Genomic DNA, 12,650 nt, shown 5'->3' on the forward strand with positions numbered 1-12,650 from the left:
CACCCCAAATACTGCTGTGTAATAACACGGGATAGGAGTTAGCCCCCAGTCAACACTTTACACATATGCTAACAACAGCCTGTTATTACGAAAACACTGATCATAACAGTGATCACTGATTATATATAATGTTGTTACTGCACAACATCGCTGTTGAGATAGTTTGGACAATGTACAATTAGACCAGGCCTGTGCATATCAGCTGTAAATTCAGAGTCTCATAATAATAATTTTTACACCGCAGAAACAATGACACTGAGCTTATCTCTTCAATAGTTAGTGCGTGTTTGTGCTTATTTTCCTATTTCCTTATTTCTCAAATTGCTCTTTTTTCTTTTCTTTTTTTCATTTTTTTTTTTTTTTTCATTTTTTTTTTTTTTACAATAGACCAATTAATTTTTTTAGTTTCTACTGCAGTGATGTTGCTCATTTTAGTATGTTGTCTTACTGAAAGGCCTGTTTCATTTCACTTCACAAATTGTGGTTTATGTTTGAATGTTACAGTGGTTCCCAGCCTGGGGGCCAGGAACCAAAAGGGTCTCAAAATAAATCTGAATGGTCACAAGATGAAAACAAAAAAGAGAACAAATACTTTGTTACCAAAAATGTGTATTTATAAGTTATTATCTGACCCTTTTTCCACTGATTTTGGATTTTCTTATTATGAAATACTGTTGGTAATAATATTACCTCTTCTGGCTGTTAAATTCATGCCAGTGATTAAATTGGTTGAATTGCTCACAACTCATTTCCACACATAAGGCAATCCCCTATGCTGAGGGGACACAAGTAGTTACTGATTTATTTTCTATGAAAGATTGCAGAATAACTTGCAGTCAAACTGCCATTCTTACACAGCATTTATTAAACGGGCACATCACACAGAGGTATCACTAATAGGCACTAGCTGCTCTTCTCTGCTGATTTAGAGACTGATGTTGTGGTCTGGCATATGTCAGTTCATGATTCTTGGGTACATACTTCAGTAGTATAAACTAGGATCATTGTGAGTTTTGGGTGTTTCAGCAAAGTATGTGTAAGCTCTAATTCCCCAAGTAAATAGGTTTGAAATCCATAGTTTACTTCAAGGTTTATACAATTAATCTGTCGGGTACAGGGCCAAAACCACAGGACAAGTTGTTATTATAGCTTAGGGTTATGAATTGTTGGCCTCTCTTTCATTTCCAAATGACATGTCTTTCATTTCAGCTAAAGCTTGTGTGTATTAAATAAATAATCCATCTGTAAATAACTGACCGAGATTTTTGACTGAGGTTGAGAGCAGACTCACTATAGAGACCAATGGATGAAACCAGACTGGAAGAAATGTAAGGGAAGCTTCGGCCACAAATAATACATAATTTTCTTTCAATATGCCTCGTTTAATAACAGTATAAAGTGTGACAATTTAAAAGAGGTTTAAACTTAATCTGATTTGATATTTCAGGTCTTCTGGTTGATTTCTTCAACCATTATGTATGTATAAAGATGGATTCACTCTCTGTGAATAAAAGGGCATGAGTGTGCTTAACAGGGAGGACAAATTAAAGCAAACCCAATTCAATAGTAGCCACAATATATCATATGTTGTTTATTTACTTTCAAGGCAACAAACAGCAGTTTACTCCATAAATTCATTTTTTTTAGTATGGAGTATATGTATAGATTATGGGAAAGTTTGTACATTTCTCTTGTCTACCTCAGCTCTATATTTATAATCACTAACAAACTGATTTCTACTCTGACCAGATGTCTTATAACTTTGTATATAGCGGCCCAAATCCATTTGCAATTAATTATCAAACAGGGTGTCTTTGAACATAATAATAATAAACAGGGTTTGCACAAGTTTTAAAAGTTGAGATGATAGAACCACAAGTCTCTCAACTGAACAAGTCAATAATATTGATCAGCAATAATATTAAAGAACCAGTGTGTTGGATTTTGGGAGATCTATTGGCAGGAATGGAATAATAATGTTCATAATTATGTTTTCATTTGTGTCTAATCACCTACAACTAAGAATAATTTTGTTTTCATTAGCTTATAATAAGCCTTTCATATCTACATAGGGACCAGGTCTTCATCCACAGAGCCCACCTTGTAGCTACTGCAGTGGGGAAGCGTCAGGGCCTATCTCTTTCATTAAATTTTTCTCTTCTAGTCCTAATTTTGGCATTATTTTCTATTACATTTGCTTGAGAAAACCATGAAAATATAGATATTCAATGAGATTTTTCTTTTTTGTTGTTGTTGTTGTTGTCTCTAGGCAGAGAAAAGCTTTGCTGGCTCACTCATTGGTTAGGACTTCATAAGTGGAACAGAAGGCCTGAAACCCCCACTGCTGCTTGTGTTTGTTTTGAAAATGGCAAGTGAATTAATTCTAATCTCTAATCACATTTTGATTTACAGAGGATGGGAGCAAATATCACTGCCCTAGGTCTTCCCACAGGCTCAAGGCCAGAGCTATCACATAGGGGATATTGTCATTGGCTTTTTGAAAAGGTGCACTCACTATCTGCATTTGACCCTCCTGGGGTGAAAACTCAAAGAACATTGTGGGGACACAATGGGCAGCATTGAGTTGAAAACCCAGTTCTAACTCTCACGGTTTGCCACTTATTCACAGTAGCCCAGAGAGGACAAACTAAACCCTGGCCCTAGAAAGGGCCTTTCATGTTTTTACATTACCTGGAGGCCACTGTAGATTCTCCTACATGCGGTTATGAACGGAACGATATTCAGTCGGTTGCAGAACAGGGCTAATGCATTAGCACATTAAGTAAATAAAGGGCACCAGAGGGTCCCTAGGAGCACTAGAAATGTCCCATAAGAGAGCATTAAACAGAATTAGGCAGCCCTTTACACTCAAAACACAAGTCACACAGGGCAATGTAAAATATGCAAGGGCCCTCAGTTACAACTGTGGACTAATGCAAGATGGAAAATGTTGATTAGTGGGGCATACTACTACTACTACTACTACTACATCTCTCAGTAAATAATAACCATCAAGTATTCAGCCAAGTCATACTATTTTATACTTTAAAATAGTTTACATGGCTCCCAGGTCAGGTAAGTTGGTTGCAATCTGAAACCTCACCACTAGATGCCACTAAATCCCACTAACTAGTCCTCTAAACTGGATATGGTATTATCGTTTTGTGCAGCAGGGCAGTAAAACTCTTAAGTCATTGCTGGTGGAAAACAGAGGTGATAAAATCTGTATTTCATGCTTTAGATTTTTTTTTATTTTCTTTGTGACACTTAAATTACATTCTGAACTAATATTCTAAAGTTACAAACACTGACATTGAAATGTTGACATGTAACTGTAGAAGTCCAAAGCACAAAACAAGTTTGCACTCAAATCAATTAGATGTTTCCCTTTATTTAGTTTAAATTGTTAAATATGAGCACAGTGTGTTTCAGCTCTGACTTCTTTACTGTGCAACAGTCGTTGAGTTTCCTTTTAACTTCTTACCAACAATGAATGTCAATGAATTTATTACCTACAAGTATAGAAATTATTTTGAGCAACATTATCAGAAACATGAATAAAGTACTTAATATGAGGAGAAACAGTGATATCTGTGGGTAAATATGTTAATATTGAGATCCAAAAATGATATTTAACAAGGTGACTATGATCACATAGAATAAAAAGAAACCCTAGAAATAATTTGTAATTATTAAAGTTAGACTTAGGATATATTGTAAATAAGAGCATGCATCCTCATGAAGTTTCTTAGTGGGTATTTTTTTCTTTTGTCTGATGAACAAACTGTTATGAACATGTGATGCAGATAAAACTGTTAAAGTTATTGTCAGACTGTTTCTGCAGTGGTGGAGAGAGAAGTAATTCATGACTGATGAGGTCAATCTGACTGAAATATTCATTTTTAATCATGAGAAATATTTAACAGTGTTTCAACAATTTTTCTAATAAAACACATAACAGGCTTTAGCTTTTATTTCAAGTTCTTCCAGAGTCTCCTCATGTTATTCTGAGCTTCAGTGATAAAGAAGAGAGTAAAAGCATCATCACTGTCAAGAATACTGTCCAATTACAGAATCTTTGTTCACGTCAAATGAAGCTGTAATAGTTGTTTGTTAGAAGCTCTCTTTTAAAACACATGCAAGGTCTGGAACAGCAAAACATATAAAAAAAATATTTATAAAAATATGTACTGCTGCTCATCATCACTTCACTTAATTGTCAACTCTTTTGTTCACTTTGGGATCCTGTAGGAATGATGACTCAGTTATACCAGGTATCTGATTGGTCAGTTGTTGGGCTGTTGACAGGTTTTGATCTGAACCTCTGAAGTTCACCTGTGTTGGAGCAAGTTAGGAGTTCAGCGTAAGTTACTATGGTGATTTACCCTGGTAAGAAGTGAACCACCATCATAGGATTGACAGTTAGTTAGTTAAACTTGAAGTTACCTCGATAACCTGAAATCCTGCTTCATAGTACAGGCCTAAAGTCAGGAAAAGTAGCAGAGACAAAACAAATACAGGGGAAATTACTGGAATGCTTAACACTGGGTACAAAGACAAACTGGCGAGGAGGGAACACACAGACTACATACAATAGGGAGGAAAGAATAATGAGGGACAGGTGAAACTAATCAAGGCAGGACAGACATCCATGCAGACAGGAAGCACGTAAGAGCAGGAAGTGAAGTGAAATAAAACAGGAAACACTGAATGACTGAGTGACACACACAAGAAAAAAACATAAGCAAGGGAGCATAGCAGGATATGACACATTCACAGAACTGCAGTGTATACCTCAGTATTTTAAACAAGCAAAAAATACAAAGAATAGAACACTTTCCAGCCACTGGTGGGGAAAAAAACCCAACAAAAAACAACATGAATGAACAATGAATAAACATCTGTGGTACACTCCAATGAAAATATCAAGGCATAAGTTATTCATGCTGCTTCATAAGTCAAGCAGAAGACAAAACTCAGATTAAGAAAATGCTGTCACCCATTTTTGTCGTCAGTTGAGTGTTATGTTTTTCACTTCGACATGTAATTGCATCCTGGATTTAAATCAGGACACATTCAAGTCTCAAATAGAGCTATTAACAGGTATCATGACTATATTCAGAAAGGTAGGCCTAAGACTGGACTGTGTTTTTGAAAACAGTCTGCAATAATAGGCCTTTATGTCAAGTTTTAATGAGTGGTCTATGACATTTCACGACCAACTCATTGGTGCCTATTATTGTCAATAGTTATAGTAATTGTGGTAATAGTAATATAGTAATATAGTAATTATATAGGTCAGTGACTTTCTGATGAACAATGTGAAAATAAGTCAGACAGAGTAGTTTTATCATATTTTATACATCAATCTGATCACACACGACTTCAATGCAGCCTTGTCTTGCAAAACTTTTTAAATTGTATAACTAGTGTTTGTGTGTGTGTGTGTGTGTGTGTGTGTGTGTGTGTGTGTGTGTGTGTGTGTGTGCGTGTGTGTGTGTGTGCGTGTGTGTGTGTTTGCTTGCAAGTGTGTAGACCAGCAGAGGACGCTACACTAATATAAACGATCCATACTTTCAAATGATTTATAGGTGTAGTAGTTCACCTTGTTGTTATATGTGCAGTGATGTGAATGTATTATTGTGTCACATCTATTTGACTAATAATGTATCCAAAACTGCAGTGTTATGTTGAGCTCACTCAGACATAATTAAATTGCGAAGTGGATTTCTGTCATCCTGTGTTTAAATGGACACCACTGCAGTAGCAGCACGCCTTATATTAAACTGGGAACCTACTCTTCACAACAGAGAGAGTAGCTCTATGCATATCACAAAAACATTTTAGTTACCTCAGTAGTCTTTGTATATGTATATTGTATATGTATCAAAGTCTGTGTATACAAAATATACTTGAAAAGTATGGTAAATGAAGTCAGCATATGAATCTGTTTGAAATCAGTTGTGCAGTATTTCTTTGGTGGTAAGTACCATACATTTATTGCCAAGCAGAAAAGTGAGGATACTGGAGGCTCTACTGACATTCCCCAACTCTCTCCCATGCTCTGCATTAGACTCCATGATTCAGTACCATTAAGTATAAAAGACATTGAAAATGTTTTTTCTGGGACCAGGATATCCCTGAAGACAAATCATTGGTGTAATTTGCTCATTATTTTATACCTCTAGCAGTACTCGTCAAAGCCCATGACTTCCGGGACAACACTGACTATGAGGATCTGGAGAGATTATTACACCTTATAAAACCTTTTTAGACCTGTGCTTTCTTCTCAAGAACAAATGTCACGTGGAGCCTCATTAAACCTCTCTGAACAAGCATGTCATGCCATGAAAAAACAACGCTGACTTATCACTGACTCATCTTAGACACCAGGTAAATAAAAATATCCTTGTCTCTACATAAAGTGGACATAATTCTTTCAGTGCATGCTGTGTGCTCTACTCATATCATTAACATTGTAATTTTTTCTGAATGCTCAACATGTCTTTGATTAAATTTTTTTTCTAAAACTCATATTTACAACCACTATGAATTTATGAGCAAGCCCACAACTCAATTCAGTAATAAGGACCATGTCAGACATTAATGAAATACAGAGTTATAAAGACATAAAATGGGGACATCCAGACACTAAAACCAGCAAAAATAAATAGCAAAAAAATAAAGTGCTTTTCCAAGCCTTTGTGTCCCAAACATTAACATCAGGATTATCTGTAGCCAACATATGGTGGACATAGGGACATAACCACCTATGCAATCTGATACAATCCAACATAGCGATGCAATAAATACTTGATGATATTCAATTTTACTTGAGCAAGTCAGAGAGCTGTTGACAATATTGTTCTTTTCAAGGCCATATCTTTTGTTATTGTATTGGACTGCATTATAGAGGGGATGCATTTACCTCACTTTTTACAACTCATTAACGCTGATCCAAATGTAGACACCAGAGAGAGAGAGAGAGAGAGAGAGAGAGAGAGAGAGAGAGAGAGATGCCAACTTCAAGGAAAACAAACGTGTATCTTTAAAAAGTATAATGTTCATTGGAGTTTGCTTTGACGAATTGACTTACTGGACAGTCAGTAGTCTTAGACTTTGAATCTGAGTTTTGTGACACAGAGTATATGTAGTTCAATACCAGGGAATTCATACTGTACACTGAACAAACCCAGAAAGAACATGAATGCCTGGTCCTATTTTAAAAATGATGAAAATCTAAAAGACTTGAAATGATTTTCTGGTTACCTCTGAACATGCTTCTACACATGTTATGATCTGTTTGCTCACATCAACTTCTAATAATTTCAGCTGTTTTAAATGTATTTTCACAGTTAAATAGATGGCATATGAACCTGTTTACCAGTAATTTCTAAGGTATTCATAACACCTTTCACTTTGATCCGCATGACAAAATTTGGATGTAAAAAAAATGTAATCTGTATTAAAACTTAAATTCTCTGTAACCTACACCTAATACAAAAATGAATCAAATGTGAGGAATGTGTGGATGAAGATTATCATACTGAACAAATACATCTTGGTAATTGGCAGGTCTGCAAACATCGTATGTGTAGCCTGTGAAATCTTTGGTGACAATGATGGTCCAAAAAGGAATGGAAAACGAAGGAAAATGAATCATTACTGGAAATGAGTCCCAATTAATTCTCATGTGGCACAAGGTGGTGCGACCTTCAGCCCATTTGAATCCTGAAATCAGTGGGTTTCACCAAGACTAGACATGCTTGACACACCAGAGGTCCTTTAGAGCTCCATGATAAATTATATATGCAGGGTCATATGTGAAATATGAAGGAAATGAGCTCTGAGGTGCAAAATGTTCTGTGCATGAATCTATATACTAACTAACAAACACTACCTGTCAAACATTATGTACTTTTGCTGGAGGGGAGGAAAACTAGGAATTAGGGAGGATGTTAGCCTACTTCCTTTGCTTCACAACAAATTAAAACCAAATGTCACTTTTTTTGGCAGCCAACGTTCATCTAGGCATTTTGTGGTTTCCCCCTTTATTATGAGGGGAGACAACATCCAGAGGCAAACGTTATGTGGAACTGAATGCAGCCAATGTGATCTGAACAGACTTATCTGTGCTCCTTCAAGTCCTTTACTTTTCTTCACACAGCTATTGTTGATTTTGAAATATTTGAATTTTACAGCACAGATTTTCTGTTTTAAAAGCTTACTCCCTGACACCCAGCATAATCATGATTATATTGTGCAAATTTTATTTCAGGGTTGGATTTTCTTTATGCTTGTACACAGACAACCCTTTTCACTGATCACAATAACTGATCACATCTGTCCAGAACCTTCCTATTGATGCATGATGCATTGATGGATTGATGCCCAACAAGAAAGTTGAAGCAGCTATTAGTTTCCATGCTCTCCATCTGTGAAACAAGCTTCCTGACCACCTGAGGTCTGCTAAAGCTATGGGCTTTGCTGTCAGGTCTGTGGCGGTTTACAAATGAATTCTTTTAAATCTCGAAGCACTTATCTTGTTGTTTTTGCTTTTGCTTGTTTTGAATGTCTTTTATGTGCAATTTTGTCTTTTATATGCTTGTTCTTAATGTCTTTTATATGCAATTTTGTCTTTTATATGCTATTTATTTGCTTGTTTTTAATGTTAATGACTTCAGCACTTAGATTAAAATACTGTTAATATTGATGTCAGTCGTTGGTTGATTATTTTGGAAGAAAAGACCTGTGTGGAGTGTTTGTGTGTTTGTGTTACTCCAAAAGCACCACCAAAAAAGGTGGTTATTTCTGGGGTGTTATATCCGGTGCAGATAAAACCCACAGTGAGATTGCACCTGTAGGGGAAATGTTCCAGGGAAGCTGAATAATCAGAACCTGTGGTGCATTTGCATCTGTAAGGTAAAGAGGTTAATAAAAGAGTTTATACTCAGGAGAAAAAGATTTTTGTTTTAAAGAAAAAGTTTCTTACTTGATTATTTGCAATCTTAATGTGCCTTATTTAAATGTTTTTAATAATTCAAATTTGTTTTTGAATGCAGTTTCAATGTTTTATTTTTAATGTATTTCCATGCCTCTGTAAATTGTGAATTGCCTTGTTTCTGAATTGTGCTATATAAATAACTTGCTTTGTTTCCCAATTTACTTTGTCCAGCAGACACACAAACATGCAGAACAACACACATCTACACATCTTAGAAAGAGATAAAAGTGATCAAAATGTAATAACTGCCTGCTTTTTTGTGATGTTATAATGCTGTTATGATGCTGTTGAAAGGCAAAACACAGCTGTATTAATACCTAATATAATTTCAGCATAGAGTGTACCACTGAAAGTGAAATCTAGGAAATTTTTGAAAATGTTTTGTAAACAGAAAGCTACCGATGAGAGCATGATGAAGCACACAATAGCTACAGAAGTTAATGTGGAGTCTCATTCAAGTATTAGATTGGTAAAAAGAAAGTTTTAGAACACGTCATCTTCAGGAACGCAGGAAGGACATTCCCAAAGAAAATAATGAAATGGTACACAAACACACTCTACTCTCTCTGACTGGTTAATTCCAATTTCTCTCTGATAATATAGACCATGGGCCTCTCATTTGGTGAATGGAGGGGGTATGCAGACATGTGTATGGTACATAAAATTATTCACAATTCCATTTTGTCCTTCTTTCTACTACACACTTTTATTAATGTGCATAATAAATTGGACTTTTAGCATGTTAATCTTTTAAATCTTGATACAGGCTCGGCCTTCTCAATGACTGGTGAAAGGTAATCCACACTGCTGTTGTTATTTTAGAAAAGCAAAGTGTATGATTTTTTCAAATATTGGCAATTACCTAAGTTGTTGCTCCTTACCCCCTTTTGATTCAAATGACTGGAGTGACCAGGGATTTCTAAATCGAAATCACCAATTTTAGGTTGCAAATCTCCAATCTGCAACGATTTGCCCCTTAAATTACTCTCTGGACTCTTTATTCCTGTTTTACTTAATTATTTCCTTGTGTGTCTGTTTGTTGTTTTACATTCTTTTTACAGCTTCTGTGATTGTCTGCCCTGCCCCGATGTGTTTCACTTGTTCCCAATTACCTGTGCCTCCTTTGTATGTGTAAGTCTCTGTGATCCCCTCACTCTTTGCCGGATCGCCTGGTTTTGCGCCTGGGTTGTTCCCCAGTGTAAAAAGTAAAAAAAAGTAACCCAATAACTTGAGTATTTTTTGCTCAGAGGTAAACTGCATGTCAATCCTTAGGTTGGGGTTGAAATCCCGGTGAAAGTAATGTAAACTGCTTGAAATCTTCAAACTTCATAATGTGTCTGCAAAATCATCTATGCTGTTTTAACCATGGTATGAATTTAAGGCATGTAGCCAACACGAAAAAGTTGTAGAGAATCACACTTTCTGCTCTCACCCTCCACTGCTTTATTTCAGCTACAAATCAGTCTGAATAATCTCTTGATTATTTTCAAGCAGTGAGGATGCAGGAATCCTACTGTTTCTGTCTGACTGATGAATACAGATGTGTACACCTTCACTTTCAAAACCCTTTCCATTTAAAAATCAGAATTACATGTCAATTGTTTAAAAATATCAACACCATGCAAAAAGTTTAATAAAGAAATGTATTCAAAAATTTTCTACATTGTAGAGCAAGACTGAAGACATCAAAACTATGAAATCACACATATGGAGTTATGTAGTAAATGAAAAAATGTTTTGAAAAAAAATCAAAGTGTTTCATATTTTCTTTTCTTTAAAGTATTCACCATTTATCTTGATGTAAGCGTTGCAAAATCTTAACAAGCTTCATGAGGTCGTCACCTGGAATGCATTTCAATTAACAGGTGTGCCTCGTCAAGAGTTAATTTGTGGAATTTCTTGCCTTCTTAATGTGTTTGAGACCATCAGTTGTGTTGTGGTAGTGTTGGTATACAGTTAATAGCCCTACTGGACAACAGCACTTATCTATATTACGTCAAGAACTGCTCCACTAAGTAAACAGAGACAATGGTCCATCATTACTTTAAGACAAGAAGGTCAGTCAATCTGGAAAATTAAATTAATTAATTAATTGAATTAAACACGATGATGAAACTGTCTCTCATTAGGACCGTCGCAGGAAAGGAAGACCAAGGAAGAGCTGGTAACACTGTTGATGATGTCTTCTAAACTAAAGGCACACTCAACCAGCATCAATACCACAGCATTCTGCAGCAGCATGCCCTCCCATCTGGTTCGCACTTAGTGGGACCATAATTTCTTTTTCAACAGGACAATGACTCAAAACACACTACATAACCCCACATGTGTTATTATGTATTTTTGATACCGTCAGCATCGCTCTACAATGTAGGAAATAATAAAAATGAACATAAAATACACATACATTGAAAAAAAAAACAAACACTAAAATTACACTTCAACTTGAGGACCATGCCAAACTTTAACAATGGATTATATTCATGAATAAATAAGAGATACATGTACATGCATATAATTTCAAACTCATTAAGTATCTAAGACCAGACTCAATTGAATAATCAAATGAATACAGATGAGCACAGACAATACCATACACTTGAGAAATACTCTGTTCATCTCCATTTTGAAAAATATACATTAAATTGTGCTAAAAGTAGCTATACAATTAACCTAAGTATCTAAACTGTAACATTAATTCAATATATATTTTATCCTGTTTGTCAAAACTATGTAGAGTTAACATTCCATATTTTTTGTTCATACATACATGCACTCAACACTGATTTTGCCAGTTAACTAAGAAAGGAGCTTGTCTCTCAGTCCAAAGGTTGAGGGTTCAAACCCTGTCTCTGCCTTACTTCATCTGAGGCCTGTACTACAAAGCAGTAAATTGCAGACATTACCTACTCCAGAGCAGGTTATGGTCAAGAGTGTACTCAAGAGTGGTCTCCTGTGTAGGACGGCTGTCCTGTCTTCTTCATTCCACAACAGTGGGGCCAGCCCTATAAACGCAAATGTTCATTAACTGAAATTTTCAAACCGTATGGTCAATTACCAAAAAGACGTCAACATATCAGAGGCAATATATTTGAAGTGGGCTACGCATCAACACTCCAGAATAAACGAATAACGAACCCAAACGCCCATGAAAAGATGTACAATCTACCATCATTTTTTTTCTTTCTCTGTTGATATATTGTATGAAAATTAAAAGAGAAAAAAATATTTTTTTTCCTTTTTAGTTGCATTTGCAATGGACACAAATTTTAGCTGAATAAAAAAAAAAAGAAAATTATTTCTTGACTGCCACTTGGGCCCAAAAAAAGACTAGGTGAAATAAAAATAACACACACTAAAAATATTGTGATCTAGCGGGCCATTTTCAACAATTTACTCAGGGATCTCCATGGTTAATATGAGAGTTAGTATAATCTCACTGGGAGGTTGGCCATGCTCCTTCAAAATGGATTGGCACAAACAGTTTCAATTAGGGGGGTGTTTACAGCCTGCAGTGTTGCCAACTTAGCACTTTTGTTGCTAGATTTAGAAACTTTTTTTTTTTTTTACAAAAAAACACCTAATGAAAAGAAAAATCTAGTAATTATTTGGACAAACTTTAGTTTCTTTTTTTGGAAGAGAGTTG

This window comes from Seriola dumerili, unplaced genomic scaffold (genome assembly GCF_002260705.1).
Source record: "Seriola dumerili isolate Sdu_G_001 unplaced genomic scaffold, Sdu_1.0 BDQW01000216.1, whole genome shotgun sequence".
Lineage (NCBI taxonomy): Eukaryota > Metazoa > Chordata > Actinopteri > Carangiformes > Carangidae > Seriola > Seriola dumerili.